The sequence below is a fragment of the Camarhynchus parvulus genome, chromosome 3 (assembly GCF_901933205.1).
Source record: "Camarhynchus parvulus chromosome 3, STF_HiC, whole genome shotgun sequence".
NCBI lineage: Eukaryota > Metazoa > Chordata > Aves > Passeriformes > Thraupidae > Camarhynchus > Camarhynchus parvulus.
The window spans coordinates 101,634,622-101,657,100 of record NC_044573.1 but is presented as its reverse complement, the minus strand read 5'-3'; positions in this window follow the sequence as shown (position 1 = coordinate 101,657,100).

Genomic DNA, 22,479 nt, shown 5'->3' with positions numbered 1-22,479 from the left:
TACATTTTGTCATGGAACTATAGTACTGTCAGCTTAAAGAGTGATTCCTTTCTCTACACTGTACATAAGTGAAAGATGTTGGAACATTTTAAACTCTAATTTGAAATATTTATTCAAATAAATATTAAATTTAGCCGGCCTATTTACTTTTATTTTTGCCTTCATGTCAATTAAGACCCCATAAAACAATGTCAGAGCTTATATTTTAAAATTGAAGCCTAGAAATAAGTTACTTCTCTCCAGTATTGTTACAAACATAAATTTTATACCATAAATTGCAAAACTCATTTTCTGAGCTGTATGATGATCAATGTTGACATATTTTAAATCTTTTTTATTTTTACAAAGTTCACTAGGCTGCCAGATGTTGATAATATTTTTGAGAAGTAGAATGTATTTGGTACCTATCAGAGTCAGGTCCTCATGCAAGGTTCATTTGGCCCTTTCATGGCCCTTCTGAAAACTCACATTTTGTGAAAGAATGCTAGGAACCTTAGACCATGAGTTATTGAAATATCAGGCTAAAAGAGCAAAAAGAAACTATTAAATTATATACCAATGTGATCATACTGCTTCCATTATCATAGATTTTTCAAAATGTCCATCATGTTAAGATCCATGATCCTGAGAAGAGCTTGTGTTATAGTTATGCTGTACATATGTACAGTTCCACTGAAACTGCTGTGATTACTTACATAAGACACATTCATGGCTAATTCTTTGCTGAACTGCAGACCTTAACTTCTACAGATAGTGTTAAAATACATTGCTCATCTTGACAACAGATTCTTCTTATATAATCAGGCCAAAAATAAGTCTTTTCAGACACCTCCACAACATGCCCAAGTTCTTACATCCTGAGTATCCTAGACAGCATCTTCTGGGACTAAAATACTTTGTTTTAAGCAGACTGTTAAAATACACTATTAACATCAATGGGTTTGTCTGTTGTTTGTTTGTTTCTTTTCCACTTGTGGCTTCTGTTGAACTGTGACCCAGGTAAAAGTTTTATTGGTCTGCCCCTGCAGTTACATAAAGTTATTTTGAACACAGCTGTATACAGCCAGAGAGTCCTGATATTTGATTGCAGTTTACCTCTTTTGTTATGTATTGTTAGATCTTTAGCATCTCTCTCCAGCGCCTAATTTTAACCTGTAATATGTATATACTTGCACACAAAATATTTAAATCCTTTTGTAAAACAATCTTAGTGAATCCTAAGTCCTTAGTTACCTAAGTAGGTAATGAAATCACTTCCACAATTATGAATAAACAAATAAATACTCAGATTTCAAGATCAGTAGCTGTTTATCATAAACTGTTTAATGAATTATTATTTAAATCATTAAACCTGATAAAAAAACCTGTGTGGTTATGCCTAAATAGAGTGAAAGTGATTCTCATATTACAGAATAGTAATGAGGGTGTTGGGGTGCATGAACAAATCTTTAAAGCACACTCAGAATACAGTTTAATAAAAACTTGCAGCGAGATATAAAATTTTCTGACTTCTGATGCCATGAGTAATACTTCCCAATACTTATTTTTAGTAAAAATCATTGGGCTTGAGCAATTTTTTAGCTTAGATTTCAATCAGGGTTAAAAAAAATTAGAAAAGAAAACAGAATAGCAGCATATCTAAATAATTCCCTGTAATGGATCTCTCTATCTGAAGCTAATGACAGCCTCTAAGATGGGAACTGCTCCTTCAGGGTTCTGCTGTCCACTCCTGTACATTTGTCTGTCAGTTCTGCTACAAGTTAGCAAAAGCTTTTGTAGCCCACTACTAATTTGAGAACATTTATGCAAATATGATAGAATTTCCCTTTTGTGACATATCTCTCTTTTCTAATGCTTTCTTTTAGGCTGACTTTTTCTTTCCTTTTTATCAGGTTATCTAAATGAGAATATCTATTTAAAGAGCAGTGTAGAATGTCCAGAATTATGATAAAAGGTATAATTTTCTAGCAAGTAAAGGTCAATAAAGCTAAGTCATAAAGCTAGATGACTAAAGTAAGGTTAATTTAACTGGGTCTAGTAAATCTCTACTCAATAAAAAGTATAGAAATCTAAGAGGAAAAGTAGAAATAATTGAATGAGAAATGTGTACTACAATATTATCATATCTTACATAAGAATGTAGCTGTAGGAATAACACTAGTTATGGGAAAAATTACCTTACTGGCATGGATAAAGTTGTCTCTAGATAATGATGAAGACTAGACAAAAACATGATTCTGACAGCTTCTGAGTCCTAAGGGAAGAGTTTGAGGTAATGGAATAAGTTTTGTCTTTATCAGGACGGAAGCACAATTGAACTCTCCACTGAGTATTGTACACGCTTAGAGTGCAGGGGGGGAGGCATAGATCTACAAACAGCAGAAATTATTATTTAGAGCATGGGTTTATATTTGAAGGTAAAATTCACAGATTTTAAATACATATGGGGTCACATACTAGCACATTAGCTATGAAACATAGCTCCTTTCCCCATATGAACTAATGATTGATGGACAAAGGGGAAATTTGAGCTTTTGGGCTATACACTAGAATGCATAATGCATTACATTTTCCAATTATGCTTATCACCCAGTGGAAGGTCACCAGCAAGCATAAAATTGAAATGCTCTGATTGAGCATGCTGTTCAGGATTTCCCATTTGTGGTTTGTTTTTTTCCCTACCTGCAATTTCCCATTATTCATGGTAGTTTTCACACTATATTCATAAGATACAGGTTTATTTTTCTTCTCTTACTGATTATTTATGATTACTCCTCATATCAGGAGGTCTGACCCAAATATCAATGAAGACAACGGAACTAAGTTTGCAGCCTTGTTGAATTTTATGATTATTATAGTAATCATTTGAAAACCTTATACATTAAAAGTAAGTTTCATTCAAATATGAGATGTGGGGGATTGTTATGTATTTTTAGCACTTAGGGAAAGGTTAGCAAATTTTGTTTTGCTTCATGATAATTTCCTTCATAAGTAAATTTGAAAAGCTGTAAGTTGTTCAATCACTAAGAATTTACTTGAAGTTTTTGGGATATATGCTGGCCACCCAGGAGAAAATTAATGATATGAAATCAATACATTCAGGGCATATTAAAGTATATACAAAACTGACATCCAAATCTGACATAAATGACCACATGAAAAAAAGTTTGTTAGACAGAAATTCCTTCTTGGTTTCCTTGAATTAGTAAAAAATATTAATATAGAGAGATGTCAGCTGTTTTTTTCACTAAGTTCATGGAAAAGACAGCGGCCATTGTTAGTTTTATGTGCAAGTATAATAACCTTGGTAAGAGAGGCTTGATTTAATTCTGTCACTGACAGCAGAGGTTCCAAATGTCCAGTTTTCATTCTCCAGGCAGATGCCTTAAACAGTATAGCAACCATCTGGCCCTGGCATTCCTGTTAGGCTCCTGAGCCATGAAGAATGATCCTTATTACCAGAGCTGAAAGAGAAGAAAATAGAAATAAACGCACTCTATATTACCTACTGAATGCAGGCATTCCAGTTGGGTGTCTAGTTTGTTTGTTTATGTTTATGGTTTTGGTTTGTTTTTTGTTGGTTTTCTTCTTCTTTTGCCTTTTTGTTTTTTTTTTTTGGTTTGGTTTTTGTGCTGGGGAGGGTTATTGAGTCAAGGAGAAATGCTGTGTCCTGAACTTTGATCACAACAATCTGAGACAGTGCTACAGACTGGAGGAAGAGTGGCTGTAAAGCAGCCTGGTGGAAAAGGATGCTGGAGTGCTGGTCAACAGCTGGCTGAACATGAGCCAGCTATGCCAAAGTGACCAAGAAGTCCAATGGCATCCTGCTGTGTATCAGCAATAGTGTGGCCAGCAGGTCCAAGACAGTGAAACAGTGATTGTTCCACCGTACTGGGCGCTGGTGAGGCTGCGTCTCAAATCCTGTGTTCAGTTTTGGGCCCCTTACTGAAAGAAGGGCATTGAGGCACTGGAGAAAGTACAAAAGTAGGACAACAAAGCTGATGAAGGGTCTGGATCACAGGTCTTAAAAGGAGCAGCTGAAGGAGTTGGGAGTATTTATCCCAGAGAAAAAGAGGCTCAGGGGAGACCTTATCACTCTCTACAACAGATAACAGGGTGTAGCCAGGTGAGGGCCAGTATCTTCCCCCAGGTACCAACTGATAGGAAAAGAGGACATGTCCTCAAGAGAAGGTTTAGTTTGGATGTTAGGGAAAGTTTCTTCACTGAAAGTGTTATCAAACATTGCAATACAATGCCCAGGGAAGCGGTGGAGTCACAATCCAAGGAGATATTTAAAAAATGTGTAGACATAGTACTGAAGGACATGGTTTAGCAGTGGTTGGGCTCAATGATTATACAGGTCTTTTCCAACCTGAATGATTCCATGATTCTATATAGGCAGTTTTTTGCTAGTATATATAATTTACTGAATTTCAGAAAAAAAGAAGACGATCCCTTGGCTGCAAGATTATTTGTCTTTGTTGAGTTTTATGGTTCAAACACAATTAAAGACCAAGCCATATACCTGCTCCTTACCTGCAGACCAGCTCAACCGGCCTTTTTGCATTGAATGGATTCTGATGGGCATCATGCTGTGGGGTTTTTTTGGTAAGACATAAATGATTGTGAAAAGTAGAACTATTTACAACTTCACAATGAGTATTTAACCTCTTCTCTTTTCAAATCTTATTTTGAGCATTCAAATACTCAAAATGATTTGTTACACATTATTTGAACCTCTTTCTGCTTTTCCTTATGAGATTTTTTTGCAAGGTTTAGTCTTTTGCTTTCAAAAAAGATAGAAAAATTCATTCTAATGACAAATATATTTCATTTTGCATGGAATAGGATGATTTTCTTCAGGTCATACAAAAATCTTTTATTTGCCTTTACTTTGATGAGAGAAAAACCAAAGCTTTTCCACCTTTAACATAATAATTTTTCTCCTCATGTCTTGCATTTATAATCAAGTCTAAATTCATGTGTGTTTTCCATGTTACAATTATAAAACAATTTTTAATTCAAGGCAAAGGCAAACAGTTGTTTGTTTAGTTTGGATTTTTGTAGAATAAAAATTATAGGGATGATCTCCTCATGTAGTGGGAAATGATTGTTTTGGGAACTGAGATCCCTGTTTTGCCTTAGTCTCTAAATAATTTGTCTCAGCTCACCTTTTAAATCTGATTAAGTTAGGGACTTAGCAAAGTTCCAGAAGTATTTTGCTAATACTGTAACCTTGCCTCTTACTGAAGCTTGTGAAGATCTTTTCAGGTAGCACTTTTGCACACTGCCATCATATCTTTGAACATTGAATATGGTGGAATCAGCAGGAGATTACATTTAACCTGTGGTGGAATCCAGCCTGAGGTTTCTCCTCTATTGAAATAAGCTAATTCTTCTCTTTATTAAATGGAATCACTTTGTCTTTTCTGTAAACCTGATTATTATAAAATCCAGTCAGTAGATATAAGTTAAGTGAATCTTGAAACACCCAAAGTATGGAAGTAGAAATATAATCATTGGACGTAGAAAAGATGCTCCAAGAAAGAAAACAGTAAACCAATGGCTTTTATTTGTAAACAGGTGACATAACTTATTGTTACACTTAAATATATCTGACATCTGCAATACCCAATTGTGTTGGCACTCATTCAACCGAGTAAATACTCATTAAAACAAATATCTATGCTACAAATAGGAATTTAGCTTGCTATTGCAAAAATCTAAGACTGGAAAAATCTCAAGGAATAAGGTGGCATCAAGAGCCACCTTATATACTAAGATCAATTTGAGAAAACATATGTTGCAAAGAGACATAATATTTGCATGCAAAAGTTGTAAAGGACCTATAAGAAAAGTACTACAGACTTTTGAAATGGAGATGCATTATTTTAGTCCAGCTAAAACATAATCACTAAAAGGTGAAAGAAACAATTGTCAGTTGAATAAGTAAAAATAAGTCACAAATATGTCCTCTCATTGGCCTAATTCTAGAGCAAGTATCAGAGGTCTTGCATCTAATTATTTACTTCAAAGATATCATCAACTTTTTCTATTTCACATAACCTGGCTTGCAAGAAAGCTATATCAATATCAAATATCAAGCTTAAAGAATTCACTTTGAAACTCAATAACATATTATTTCCTAAAGTAAAAATTTTGGTCACAGTGGTGACAGAAATGCCCATATAACTGTGCATTTTTTAAAGTACCCAGCACTCACAAAGGCTAGGTAGTATAATATATGATGATAGAATAATAGCTTTAAAAACCACATATGTCAGCAGTGGATGCAGATATAAATTTTTACATATACACAAAATTCTTCACATAAGACATCTTTCTTAGGTATATCATTACATTCTATTTTATATTGAAGTTTATATGAAGTCACACTTTTTCTTAGTTGAAAATGGAATTTGAAGAAGTTACTACTTCTTTTCTTGCACTTGATCTCACCAAGAGTCAAACCCTTTACATTCATCCAGCAAAGCACTTAAACACATACTTCAGTTTAAGTGGCTAAACACAATCAGCCAGGAGTATGAACATATTTAGAATCACCCAAGTACAACTCTGGACATTTAGTGCCCTGAAGCACCCAACCCTTATGCTCTACAAGTAGCAGACATGAATGCATTGTTTAGTCTTTATGTGAGGAAGAAAAAAAGATGCACAGGTCTGTTAGCGACTTTCAGTGTATATTGTAAACATCTGCAGCTGCACTATTTTTAAAGCTTGGCTTATTTTTGCAGCTGAGTGAAAGGTACTGCTTGGTTTACAATGCATAGCAAATCCAATTAAGGGAATGGAGCTGCCGGAGTTCTTTTTACATTGAGATCAAAACTAGCTTTGCTAAACCATGTAATTTTTTCCAGTAAGCAGAGAACAGAGAAATTTACATGCATTAAAAGGAGTTTCTCTGTGCAATAAATGTTAGACATTAGTCATTATCTTCTTCTAGTGGTATATTTGTCATTCATATGAAAGATTTGAATAATTGTATAGTGAATGAATCTCAAGAAGAACATCAATTACAGGTACTGAGGGAAATATTGGAATTCTGAATAACATATTTTTTATTTGTTGTCATTGTACACAGCATTTGTATTGTCTGTGAATGTGTCTCTAAATATTTCCACTTATCCATACTCTGTAATGACTACAGTTGTAATTGGTTCTTTCACAGTGAATTTGGTACTGATATTTCCTCTCTCTTCAGTGAAAGGAAAAAGAAAGAAATGAGGGGTATACCTAAAGGCATGGAAAAGGAAGCATAGTGACAAATTTCTTGCATCCCTGAGAATTTTGACTTGGCATTTGGATGAGGTGACATGGAAAGTTAGGCAGAATGAGAGATAGCATATCTAAACCAGTTTGTACAATGTGAGATCCCCTGTTCATTCCAGCTGTCTCCAAGCAACAACAGCAAAATCTCTTGAGTTAATGTACCAAAAAATAAACCAAAGCGGAACATTTCCTTTTAAAAAAACCCTCACCTTTGAAAGAGAAATGCAGAAGGCAAGAAAGGAAAGATAAAGAGATCTCCTTCTGTTAGTTTAATACATTTTGATTCTCTGAGGTATCACAGGGACAATCTTGATTTAGAAGCGTGGATGATAAGGAGCAGATGCTAAACAAGGTATGCTTTCCTCAGATGAACCAAGGTGAATTTTCTGCTATGGAATCCAGCATAAATGAAAGATATTAGATTAGTAATAATTCATGTTTCTTTAGGAATATTGCTGCTAGCAAAGAGGAAGGGAGACCACTGTGTGTTTTTGATGAGTTTCAGTTTACTTTTGAAACTTCTGAAAACTGTTTGAAGTGGATTGGAGATTAGGAGAATGAAGATAGTTTTGAAATACTTAATTCTATCACTCTTTCCTAAAGTCTTCTTATCTACAAACAAACAAACAAACAAGCAAGTCAGTTTTATTTTATGGATACACAGAACTTTAGATCTGTACACACTGTTGTATTTATGGATTTAGCTATTCACTTAGATGAAATTTATCAAAGTACTTTAGGAAAATATTACCATTGTTACCTTTCATTATAGCAGAGAGGACTACTTTAAGAAATATTCACAAGTCCTTATTTATCTAGTAGTTTCATTACCATCCTTACATGATTTCAGTTAAATTAATAACTTAATATCATGTTGTACTAGTTAAGTGATAAGAAGCTCATTTGCACACATGAAGAAAGAACAGAGAAACAATGGCACGAGGACTAAATAACCTGCTTCGGCTGATCCCAGGCCACCTGCCACAAAAGAATCTCCATCTCAACAAGACCAGAGGAGCAAAGGGGCACAAAGAAAATCAAGAACCCAAATCAAGGGTTCTGGAGGAATGTCCACCTTGCCCAGGCACCTCCTGGAATTGTCCCAGCAGAGTCATCGAATCTGCTGTTCCGGCATGAGATCGACCATAATGATGGGGAGCAGGTCTCTGGACCACCTTCAGACAAAGAGGGGGGGTTGCACTCTAGGAATGTGTAATACATTATTTGACGCATGGAAAAGGTATGTTTGCCATTGCACAGGGCTTATTTTAGCCTCCTTTAGGGGAGTGTCACAGTTTGACACTGGCTAGGCACCCATGAAAAATTATCACTCCTTATCCACTCATTTTCCTATGTTATAGTTGAGCAGAGGAGGGGGACAGAAAAATTAAAAGGCTCCTGGGGTGAGATAAGGCTTAGGAGAAAATACTCGAAGGGCAAAATACACTCAAAAGGTATAAGGAAAAATTTATTAATAGAATTAAAAGAGAAATGAGAATTAAAATAAACCTTAGAACACCTTTCCCACACCCTCAGCCCTTCTTTCCTTACCACTGACAGCGCAGGGAGACAAAATATGGGATTTTTTAGTCAGTTTATCACTTTTAAAAAATCTTCAGTTTGCTTAGGCAGAGGAGCCTCTTCTGTTATATCATGGGGTTTTCCCCAGAGGAGACAGTTCTCTGTGAACTTCTCCAACACGGCTCCAATTTTTTGAGTAGCAGCCTCACCTGACCTGCTACAATGTGAGTCCTTCCCATGGGCAAAGCAGTCTTCCCACAACTGTTTGCATTGGTCATTATAGTTCATGGGGTGAAGTCTTCTAAGGATGAACTGTTCTACTCTAGAAGCAAGTGTCTTCTTTCTCTATCTCTGAAAGCAAAGGTTTTTTTCTTTCCGTTTGAGTTTCTCACTAGATTACAACTTTTTAGCATCCACACACTCCAGTGTGAGTACTCTTTTTCATGGGTTGCAGGTGAACTCTGCATGCCCCCATGCACTTCATGAATTACAGGGAAACTGTTGTATCACAGGTTTCAACCCAGCTTACAGAAGTATTTCAGCTCTGATGCCTGGAGCACCACCTCCTCCCCCTTCCTCTTTTGCACTGACCTTAGTGTTGTCACATTGTTCTCCTTATGTGTCTTCACTTTTTTCTTTTCCCTGACTCGGGAAAGAATTAGTGTCAGTAGGTTTGTCTGTTCCCAAGTTCTATCCCTCGAAAAGTTTTTATAGAGTTCTGCAATGCTGAAAAGGTTGATCCCCTCTGGGTTCCACATCAGGGAACTGCCCACCATGCCTCTTGCCACTGGCCACGGGGTCCCTGCTGGCACCATGTGGGCCATGCCAGCTGCCCTTGCCTTTCTGTCTGCAGCACGGTTGGTTAAAAGCAAGAAAATAAAATTTACTTGCTAAGCAAGTAAAATTCATTGTGAGTCATGCCGAGATGAACAGCGGCCTTGCGGCCTTGGCCACGCTGCCCTGGCTGTGTGGCTGCTCCCGGAGCCAGGATGGGACACTGAGATGGGGCCCCCCAGATGGGAGGGCCCTGGTGGCTGTGCCAGGAAACCTCCCAGTGGCTGCCTCTCCAACCCCTTGGAGGAAGAAAGAGAGATTGCACATATATTTTTGTTCTTAAATATGTCATCACAGAGTGTTACTAACTTCTCTATTTGAGCCAGCCAATACCTCTGTCACCAGAGCCTTCAGGGATTGTGTGGAAACCCAGAGTACTGGGAATATTTCTCTGTCTGCTCTGGGGTGCCCTGACTCCCAGGGGAGCACTGACTTTGACCATCATTCATTTCCTAGACTTCAAGGTAGACTGGAATCCACAAAAGTGTAAAATAGATTATAGAGAGTAGTGTAGGTGTATCACTTGGTGAGAAATTTAGGTTTTGGGATTTTTAGTATGTTGTGGATGGAAGTAAGATGGAGGGCACAGGGTGCTGTCCTGGGTTTCTTCTTCATGCTTCTTCTTCCTTCTTCTTCATGGGTTTGGGTGGCATTTTGTAATTGGGCAGAAAAGTTTTCATTGTGGGCTCTTTGGGATCAATTATTGGGTTAAAAGGGAAAATAATCTAGGTGTCAGTTCTTAATTGGATAGTTTATTCTTAAAAGACCTTGTAACAAGAGGTTGTTAGCCATTTTGTGCCTTCTAATGAAAAGCTGCTGAACTCACAGTAGTGAGTCTGTTTTAGTGATAAGAAATAATAAACACTTGAGTCTGAACATGAGCTACCGTCTGAAGTGCCTTCAATCCAGACCCAGAGAAACTGGGGCTTCCCAGCTGGTACCCTGGCAGTTCTGCTGAACATGGTAGAAGTTTTGAGGAGCTTCTCTCTCAGTAGCAGCCTCTGTGGCTTCCTCCAACCCCATGAAAAGCTAAGTAGTGTTAAACTAACACAGCAAGGAACCAGAGGAAGAAAAAGGGTGGTATTTTGTTGTGTGTAGGAACAAATGTGAGAAATAGAGGGGTTGTCATGGTATTTTATTGGTAAAGATATTTGTCTGTCCACAACCTTCCCTCTGCCTGATCACCTCAGTTTGTCATCTCTCCTCATTTTCTCCACCAGCTATTTTTCCATAAGGGGTTCTTTAGTTTGTGTATATAAGGGGGTCAGTGCAGATGTTTGAGTGAATGTGTGAACAATACCAAAGACCAAGCTGGAGTAGCCAGTTAGCAGGTAAAGTGTCCTGACAGCCAGGAGTCTGGGATGTGTGGGCCTCAAAGGGACACCTCTGGGTGGGGAAGTGTTTCTGTCTCCAGTGTCAAGAGCACAGGTAAGTTGGCTGTGGGATCAGAGCACGTGTATATGTGAGTGAGGGAGTACCATGCATTGGAGTGGGACCGAGGCCTTGGGGGCTTGTATACCAGAAGCCAGCAGCTAGAGATACTGGGATCAAAGAACAGCTACTGTAACAGGATGAAAGTCTGAGCCCAGCTGCTGGATGCACCCACATTTTACATACATAAACAATTTTGCACTGCCAGAACTCCATCCTGCTTAGTCAAAGTGGGGAGGAGAATGAGAGTATTGGTACCCATGGTGTTCCTGTAAGTGCTCTGTGTGTCTGCTGTGGTCTGTGGCCAGACTTCCGTGTATGTATATATACACATATATTGTGGATAGCATAAACTACTTGTCAGGTATTCACACTCAGATCCACTCCTGGAGAGACTGGGTAACTGAATCAAACTAGAAGGAAGCCAGACCCCAGAGACTGTCACAGGAGGTCTGGGAAATGCAGGAGGAATCCTCTAGGTTTCCAAACTTGTCTGATTTTGTAATCTCTACATCACTCAAGATAGAATACCACCTGCAATTCAGAGAATTGAATTATTTTTTTCTTTTTTTTATCTTTTGATCTTCTGTTACACAGAGTGTTTCTATCCATTTTAGATACATGACTGCAAAGTCAATGTAAAGTTGGTTTGTCTTTTTATAAATGTGCAAAGGTATCCAGAAATGACTTTTTTGCCAAAGCTTAATAACATTAAAATTCTTTTTAGCTGCCTGAAAATGTTAGGATTTTATTGGTTTGTCAGTTTTTGCAAGAACAGAAAAAAAATAATAATGATGAAAGAGAAGCAGAAATATAGATTTTTATGCTATTTTGTCAGACTTTTTTCTTTAGGTTTTTTGTTTAAGGTATGTTTTCAAATCAAATCCCTTTTTCATGCTACTTTTTAAAAATCAGTTCATTATGCCCAACATAAATTCTCAAGAAATAAAAAAACCTAATCACCTGCATTTTACAAACAGAGTCAAATCAATAAGGGTGTTCCAAAGCCTAAAACTACATGTCCTGCTTCACAAATAAGTTCTGCTTTATTTTCAATCATTTATGACCTTTGCAGTGGGATATTGTGTGCTTCACAGTAGTAAAGTTCAGCATAAAGGAGGCAGCACGTCTATGTCAGCTTACAAATTCTTCTGTCATCTCTTTGAGGCTGCTCTATCTGTTTGAGATGCTCATAGCCGAACCTACCACACTCACCAAAGAACACTCAGGATTGTACTGTGTGAGGAGCAGACACTTCAGCATGCACTCATGAAGGACTGATCATAGGAAAATTGAAGTGTTTGGTGCTAAATTTGATCTCATCTAGCTCCTCCCTTAAGGCAGTATGAATTGCTCCTGTACCGTTCTGGACAGACATTTACCTTGTCTGTTCCTAAAGCCCGCCAGTGGCAGGGATGGCCCTGCTTCATCTGTTGTCCACGGGTCTGACTTTCTCTTCCAAAATACTGTTGTGTTTCTCCAAGTTTCCATGAATATTTTGTGCTGCCATTTTCTAGTTTTCATATCCACTATGGTAAAATGAAAGGGCTTCTTCACCTGCAATGGCTTCTTTTATACTTGAATAGTGTTGTCCTTTTTCCTTTTTCTTAGACTAAACAACACATAACTTTTAAATAAATTATGTATAGTATCTTCCTCCTCCTGTATTGGTACATCATGCCACTGAAGGATCTTGTACTTTTTCAGAACCTTTTCGCCCATCTTGCTTAAAATATGGTCATATTAACCAATGTGAAAATCCATCCAATAGTCAAGATGTAGTTAGCCCTACAACTTCTTTCCTAACTACAAGAGCTATTAGTTAGTTGCAGTAAGAAATGTACTTTGCTTAACATGGTACTGACTTATATATGGTCTGACATATATATATTAGTTACTTGTTATCTTCCCCTTATTTACAAACTGGCTATTTGGTTATTGGTTTGGAAGTTCTTTTGAAGCTATAATCTATAATCTTTGAAATAGTCTTCTTTGATGTGCTGAAGATCAGCGCAACATTTTTCCTCTTTCTGGTGTTTTGAACCATTTGCTATTCTCCTCAAATTCTCAATTATAAGTGATGTCATTTCAGAGATTATTTAAGCTATCTGCATATTGACCTAATGTGAAAATCATGAGACTCAAACAATCTGAAAAAACTAAATAAGGTCTTTTAATTTTAATTTTCCCTTTGAAGAACTCAGCATCTGTTGTTTGTACTAATTGAGTTATTTTCACTTGGGAAAATGTTTCCTAAATTATACTTAGCCCACTTGTTTTTTACCAAGTGTCCCTCCTTGTGGAGCAGTGACCAGTAACTGCCTTGTTTGTTTTTTTTTCTCTTATTACTGTGGACTTGATTCTTGACAGTTTGGATATATCTTTCCATCTAGGTCCTATTTCATATCTGTCAAATGAAATTCCAGCTGGTTCCAAGGAGATTGGTTCGTTTGACTTCTCATTCACTCTTTGCATGCTTTCCCCTTGCTTTTGAATCAGTGAAAAGTACCATATTTGTCCAAGTAGGTCTCTTGCTGCATCTCTTAGCTGTAATAGTTTACATGAATACCCTAGAAGTAATTTGTTTTGGAAAATACCAAAAAATACCGTTATGGTTTTTTCTCTTTCTGACTTCCTTCACATGCAGTGTCTCATATTAATTGGATTCATTCATTGAGAACAATTTTCCTAAGATTTTTTTCAAGAATCATAACAGGTTATGAAGATCACTCCCTAACTATCAGCTCTTAAGCAACCTATCCCTACTGGTGGGGAATAAATCTACAGAAATTGCCCCCCCCAATATCTGTTCTGTTTATTTCTATAGCTTCTCTGTCACTTTTGGTAGTATTGGACACTAGCCTTAATTGACCTAGAGTATACTTTAGAATTCTAAATCTACATATTTTAAAATAAACAGTGCTTTGAAATGTTCAATTGCACTGAAATGTGATTATTCATAATAATAAACTGTTAGAATGGATCATGTCAAATCTCTTCTAAATTGTTACTGAAAAATCAGAGCATTCTAGGAGTCATTCCCATTAAGCAGTTTTATGCAGTCACCCTTTTCTGGAGAAAAAGAGAGTTACTCACAGAGACATGACAGTTTTGGGCCAGCTGGTCTTAGTAAATGAATGCATTTACTACTATCAAATGCATTCACTGAATCACCGCTCTGAATGATACCTTCATTTGGAATTGTACTTGATTAGTTCTCTGAAACTCCTTTCTTGGTCATTCTTGCCATTCCTTTTATGAACACTGAAAATTCCTTCTTTTCATAATAGAGAAATGTTGCTGCAGCAGGCCCCTGGCCAGGTAAAAATTAGTATTGACTTTATGATTTATAGAAGGTTGATTAATTTCTTTATTGTATATACAATTATTATTTAGAAATCCATCGCTTTTTATAGACAGTTATGATATACTTGGACTCAATTGGCCTTTAAATGTAAATATTATCACTATTGGTTAATTAAGAAACTACCCTTTGGTAAATAAATTTCTATAACACATTCTGCATGTTCACAATAACAGATGTAGTAAGTGAAGATAAGAATTGTTTCTCATTCTTTTCTCTAATCTTCTCACAGCCTTCCCCAGAAAGGCCTGGGAAAGTTATGTGTTTCTCTCTGTGGCCAGAGAGCTGCTATCACATAGAAATATTAGATGTGTCAATGTCCAGGGATGGCTCAAATTGCAGCATGTGGCAAGAGCCCTGATCCCATTGTCATATGGTACCTCATTCCTTTGCATAGATTTTGCACAGGAGCTTACTGAGATTTGTATTGCACCAGATGAGCTTGTCATTTACCATCCAAATGTTTTATCTTTTCTATAATCACAATACTTCACAATAAAATTTCTATTACAGAATATCCCTTTCTTTTACTGCTTTATTACCAAAAATTTGACATATTATTGTTCTCTAGACAATAACTTTGTCTCTTTACCGTGGTATATAATTAATCATACATCCACAAACAACATCAATGAGAAATTCTTCCTCACTTCCAGTAAGGAAATAAAATAACAAAACAATTTTGGGGCCAAATATTGATCTGCCCCAGAGTTCTTGAGTGCAGTTTGCTTTATAGACTCTATTTCCCGAGAGAAAAAAGTAAAACTTTGGTGTAACTTCGTAATATATACGGTATAATGCATTTCCACAGTATTAAATATGTTTTGGTATTTGTTCAAGCCACTTGGGCTGACTGGATGATTCAAGTACTGATTATTTTTTGTGTAGAACAGCAGAAGAATCCAAATACTCTCATAGACCTGCTAAGCCAAAAGACCTGATTCAGCAGAGTATGTAAGTCAAAAATAGTAATGGGACTTGTATAATTAAGAAACATTATGTTCTCTAGCTAACATGTGGAATAAAAGAGATAATTACTAATGTACCTAGTAGTTTTGGACCTCCAGACAAAATGGCTGAAACATATTTATAGCTCTTTCAGCTGGGGGAAGCTCTCATCATGGTACCTGAGGGAAATTCAGACTCAAATCTTCAGAAATATAGTGAGATACTAGAGTCTTTCCACTATTATTCTACAGAAACATTTGGTAACTAGAGTAATTAATGTTTACATTAAGCATTTTTAAAAATACCTTAGTGATAAATGATCCAAGTATTTCCAAATTATAATTATCAGCAGCCCTTTTCCTCTCTGGCTGTAAATTAGTCAAATGTGATTGAGAGTTTGAACCAGGGGAATTATTTCAACTATACTTGCTGGTACCTGTGGCAAGTTCACTATTGTAGCTGAATACTAGGGTTGCCTTTCAAACATGAGAGTTGTTTCAGGTTTCTGCAAAGTGTTATCAACTATTTCACGGAATAAAAGAATCATCAAGGTTGGAAGACACCTTCAAGATCATTTAGCCCACTCATCAACCCAGCACAACCATAAACACCAAGTGCTATACGCAGATGCCTTTTGAAGAGTTCCAGAGATGGTAACCCCATCACCACCCTGTAAAACATATTCCAATGTCTATCCACTCTTTCAGTGAAGAAAACTTCTCTAATATCTTGTCTGAGCCTCTCCTGATGCAGTTTAAGGCCATTCCTCTTGCCCTTTCACTTGAGAAATGGCAGAAGAGACCACTCCCTACTTGGCTAAACTCTCCTTCCAGGAGCAATAAGATCTTACCTGAGCTTCCTCTTTTACAGGCTAAACAGGCCCAGTTCCCTCAGCCATTCCTCATATGACTTATTGTCCCAAACCCTTCACCAGCTCCAGTCTCTTCTCTGGACTCCCTGCAGCACCTCTGTCCTTCTCATAGTGAAGACACAGGATTTGAGGGGAAGAATCACTTCCCTTTTCTCAATGCATGCCATTTGCCTTCTAATACTATGAAAAAATTATGTTTGCTGAAAAAAAATGCAAAGTGTTGAATCAGGACAGTTTCTTAATTCTGATAGGATTTAGAAAAAGAGCGCTGAGGCCTAAATGTCTCCTCAATAACATGCATTTGTTAAACTCAGGAAATATCTGAATCTTGAACACAGTATTACTAGATGCCCTTGACAGAAGAAGGTGTAATGAGACAGTAAAATCTGGTGCTGATATAAAGGCGTTTCAACACAGGGGATGATCAAAATGTTATACAGGAAACGTTGACTACTTTCAAGCCTTAACAAAGAGAAATTGGAAGTAATATAATAATAAAAGCAAGTTCAAGGTCACCTGCTCAGGAGTTAATAGGAAAATCCACAATAAACTTGTGCAGAGTAGATGAAAATGACAGAGGAAGAAAAAGATCTGTCCATTTTGATTAGTCAAAGAACATCTCTGAGATTCAACATGATGAAAACTGAAGTTTAATAATTACGCATGTCATATGGCCACTGAGAAAGTAATGGTTATCCCTGAGCATAATGTTTCAGGTATTAGTAAAAATAGAGAGAAACAGGGTGTAGGTGCTTGCCATGAACTAGAAGAGAGAAGAAAATCTTATGTTATAAAGCAACCAGGATCATCCTTTGAAGTCGCAGTGGTGGTAAAAAAAATTAAATGTGTTTCTAGATGGAATTAAAAGAGCTAATGGCAACAATAAGATGATGCAAGAGGTTTTTTTCCAGTCCTATGTTGTGTCAGTGCTGTTGCTTCTAGAGTATAAATTTATGTAAGATAAAAATAAAAGCATGCTATAAAGTTCCTCTTATTGTTGTGGTTGCTGTATCATAATTTTGATTTTACTATTGGTCTACCCAAAGTGTCTTCAAAGACTGTTACGTGCAGGAGTTCTGAAAATTACTACACTTTGTGTCCTTAATGTCCTTCACAAAGGAAAATGTCTAATTTTTTCTCAGTTGTGAACCTACTCTAGGTGTGTGTCCACTGCTTGCAGAGTAAGCAGGTGGCTGATATGTTGACAGCAATGATGTTACCAGATGTCTTCTGCACCTGATTTCAATGCCCTCCCTCCTGTCACTTAACAAACCTCGCTTGCCTGTAGTCACTGAGATCTTTGTAGGCTTCAAGGGTTTTCTGTTATATTTCTGGTGTATATCAAAGTTGGATACCTTCACACAGTGAAACCATGCCTTCCATATTTAACTTGTCACTGTGCTGTGTGAAATCATTGGCCTGGATACCTTTTAAACCTTTTTCCATGGTGCTTTATTGGCAGACACCTGTCAATATACTGTTTTCCAATATTTCTTTCTGTCACAGACTGTCAAAGTAAATTTAAAAGGGCTTTTTTTTTGATGAAATGAAGCTTTCTGTATTCTGAAATGCTTATGAAGACCTAGATTGTTTCTGGCTGAAAGAAACGTTAAACTATTAGCCCTGAAACTGGAAAGCTGGGAGATGGGAAACGATGAAAAGGCTGAATAGTGATGTTTGGAAGCAAGTTGCAAGATGGGAGAAAAAGAGCAGGATTAGAAGTAAGAAATAAAATAATGAATAGTAAAGGCACTAAAAGGGTTTTCCTTCTGCGTATTGGTTTAATTTGAAGTATTTTGGAATTGTAAATTCTAGCCTGCTTCTGAAAGGGAAATGGGATAAAAAAAAGCAATTGTTTAGTTTTTACTTCTCCTTTAATCATCATTGTTTTGTAAAAAGATAATTATTTCTAATCTACACCAGTTTTTCAGGTTTTCCCTTAAAAATATCAGGAATTTAGAAATACTACTTTGAGGCCTGAAATGAAAATTGGTGTTGTTTTATAAAAGTTCCACTCATTTTGAAATTTGAATGAATAGGGGACATCTCTGCATATCCCAGAGAATGTGAAAGTACAAAGCGCAAGAGCAGAGGGGAAAGAAGAGGTCAAGGACACTTTTGAATTTTCATAAATCTAAGGACTATTCCTGTTTATAAAAATGTTGAGTTTATACATTCCACAATGCTTTTTCCAGATGATTTGAAGAATGTAGTTCCCTCTTTTATCATGCATCAAAGTCCTAAAGAAACATCTCTGGCTATTTCAAAACTGAGTTCTAGCACTGAAACATCCAGGTAATGGAGCCTCTGGGAAAGCATCTTTAAGAAAGGGTAGTGAATAATGAGAAGGCAGAGGAGGAGGGGGAAAAAGTGAGAAACAGAACTATGATCACCAAAGTGAGGGAAGCAAGGTAGAAGATATTCTGGGCACCAGAGCAGAGTTTTCCCTGCAGCCTATGAGAAAGATCACAGTAAAGCAGATAACCATAATGCACCCTGGGGAGGACCATGCTGGAGCTGGCACATTCCTAGAGGGAAGTACATCCCACAGGACATGTGGGAGCAGGGGAAAAGTGTGAGAGGAAGGAAAGGCTGAGGAGTTGCTATGGCTGAATCATTGCCATCTCTCTGCACTGCTCAGAGGTTGAGTGTGACCCAAGGCAAGAATGAAGGAATGAAGTTGGATTTGGGAGAGGGAAAAGAAGAATTCTGTTCCAATGTTTGACTTTATTTCTCTCCACTCAAATCTATTTTACTTGTCAATAAATTAACTTTCCCCAAACTAAATCTGTCTTGTCTATGATAGTATGATCTCCCTGGCATTATCTCCAGCCATAAGCTCTCTCATGTTATTTTCTCCACTTTTTCCTATTGAGGAGCAGGAATGAGAATGACAGGGCAGGCTTCTGGCTATTCTGGCCATTACCAGAGCTTACCTACAACATTGATTTCTTCCTTTTTACTCAAGAAAGTGTGCTTTTCCTGATTTTGTAAGCTTCAAAATCATCTTTGATTGCCGCGTATTAAGAAAAGTCTGAGTAGACATTTTATAGTCCCCCACATTTCTGGCCAGCTTTGTGTCCAGTTGAGCTTTGGCCACATAAATTTTCTCCTACAGTGGCTATCAGCATCTCTGTATTCTTCCCATGTCACCTGACTTGGCTTCCACTGGGCACACAATTTCCTTTTTTCCTCATTTCTGAGGAAATGAGGAAAATTTCCTCATTTTTTCCTCATTTCTGAGAGAAGATTCCTGTTCAGCCAAGCTGTCTTTCTGCCTTGCCTGTTTGACTTCTGATATTTGTGAATTGTCTGCTCCAGTGTCCTTAGGAGGTGATGTTTAAAAAGTGACCAGAATTGAAGGACCCCAGCACCTGCAACATTTTCCCTAGTGACCTTACTTACTAATTCCCTGAACAACATAAAGTTAGCTCTCCTCATGTCCAGAGTCGAGGTTTTGCTGGCACATTTCTGTGAAGGGATAGAATGTAAGAGAATAGTGCAGAAGGCAGTCTCACACCTGAGGAGTTGCAGCTGTACTAATCACCAAAGATTAGGAACAGGCCTGTCCTTAACAGGCCACAGCTGTGTGAAATAAGGAGATGAGTTCTACGAAAGAGTGGGTTATCTGGGTGAGGAGAGAGCTGGAGATTTTTTGTTTGTGCTGTGAAGGAGTCAGTGCTGTGAGGAGATGCCCATGAGAAATCACCGAGAAGGTATGACAGCTTTGCAGTAAGATGGCAATGTGTTTCCTCCTGTCAACAGAGATTTTAAACTTGATCACTCTGTGATCACTGTGGCCAAGAGAGCTGTCAGTCTCAACTTCTCTCACAAGATCTGCTCTCCTGACAAGCAGTAGATGAAGGATGGTGTCTTTCTGAGCTGGCTTCCTTAGGACCTGTTCCATGAAGTTGTTATCCAGGCTTTTTAGGAATCCAGTGTCCTGGGTTTTACCAGCTGTGTGATACTCCCAGTTTATTTCTGGAAAGTTGCTGTCCCTCATGAGGAAAAGAGCTGTTGACTTGGAAGTGTCTCCTAGCTCCTCAAGGGATAATTCATGGCCACCATCATCATCATCCTGGCTAGGATGTCTGTGGTAGACTCCACATTATTTGTTTGCCCTTTAATTTTAACCTAGAGGTTCTCAGCTGTGCTGCTGTCAACTGTGAGCTCTATTCTAAACCTTCTGTTACATACAGTGCCACCCCTCTGCCTCCTCTGCCCTGCCTACCCCTCCTGAAGAGCCTGTAACTGTCCAACAGGGCACTCAGTCAGTGGAGTCATCCCAGTAAGTTTCACTTACACCACAGAAAGGGACCTGGGGGTCCTGGTTGGTGGGAAGTTGGATATGAGCCAGAAGTGTCCTGGCAGCCAAGAGGTTCAACCCTGTCCTGGGGAGCATCAGGCACAGCATCAGCAGCTGGGCAAGGGAGGGAATTGTCCCTCTCTGCTCTGCACTGGGGCAACCTCACCACCTCTCTGTGGTGGCCAGTGACAGAACTCGAGGGAATAGCCTGAAATTGTGTCAGAGGAATTTTAAATTGTATATTTAAAAAAAAATCTTCACCCACAGTATGGTTGGGCACTAGAACAGGCTCCCCAGGGAAGCGGTCACAGCACCAGTCTGACAGAGTCCAAGAAGTGGTAGGACAACGCTCTTGGACACATGGTGTAACACTTAGGGATGGTCCTGTGCAGAGCCAGGAGCTTGACTCGATTCTTGTGGGTCCCTTTCAACTCAGCATATTCTGTGATATGGAAATATTTCGCTGAAAACTTACCTCTGACTGTTTAAAACGCACTGTTTATGTAGTCCTGACAGTGCTCTACGCTTTGATGGTCCATCAGTATTTCACTTAAGAATGTGTTTAAAAACCACAGAAATAAATGTTAATTTTCCCAAATGCTTAGCTGAACTGGAATATAGTATTGCAGAAATATGTCATACAGCAAAAAATGATATATTAAAATTTTTCTTCTTGTCAAATTGCCACTGCATTGAATAGAAGTTGCAGGTTTTTGCATGCTCCAGTGTTTATTCCAGAGTGAATTGCACCAGTGTTCTGAATACATAGTTACACAGGCTACTGCAATGGATTTCTGTGTGACATTTTGCCACTGTATTTGATATACACAATCTAATTTTTATAGGTCTCTCTCAAGTTAACTCAATTTTATGACCATGAAAACTGCTACCTACATAACATTAAATTTGAAAAATAACTTGCATGAAATATGATCCTTATGCATGGTACTTACCACAGTAAATATAATCTTCTTTGTTACAGGCTGATTGTCACAGTGAAATGGAACAGGGGTGTTTATAGGTAAGGATGGTACAAATATTAAGCACAAACTATTCTTATGTTGTTTTTATTTATTGCAAAGTGCAAAATTGAGACAATATAATTTCTTGGTTAGTGTGAATATTTCTTATACAATACCATGTTTTTTCTCTGTTCATATAAATTTTGATAGCTAAGAGAGTGTTTTTTTTTCACACAGGAAATATTTAAAAAGAAATTAGTCTTTTTTGTCAGACCTGAGGGCTGTGTGGTCCTGTGCCTGTCTTGAACAATTACCAGTACCAGAGCCTTCAAAAAAAGGGGAAATTTGCTAGCATAAACAGATCTGTATGTCTTTGCTTCTTCTTTCAAGTCTTGCACAGTAAATTTTATATATTACTGCATGACACCTCAGCTATTTACCAATAAATCTGCTTTTTCCCATAAGACTAAGAATAATCTTGTATCCCCTTTCTTATCAGTTGGGAAATTCAGTTTGAATCCCCTCAAGTGTTTGTGCAATTTCTTCAATGGTCTGCCAGTCAGTCCTGATGAGTCCTGATCTCTGGTGTTGTCTCTGTTATCTCTTGTACCTTGGAGGTTGTATTCCTGGGTGTTCATTTTTTCCTTCTCTCCTTTCTAGTGCTAGACTCTTCTGCTGAGGATGCAGTAACCAGGTATTCCCATAAATCACATACCATTCCACTAAAGTGATCTCCCATAGTAAGTGTCCAGTTTACATCTTGAGGCAAACTACTTAAGCAGCCATTCTCAATTTCCTCATCAGTATTCTTAAGATGTTGGAAATGAAGCCCATGGTTTAATTATGCATTCTGCAAGGAAATACTTTCTCCTATTGTTTTTTAAAAAACCCTGATTCTTTTTACTATGATTATGCTGTGTTTTTAATTGTGGTACAAGGCCAGAAAAACAGA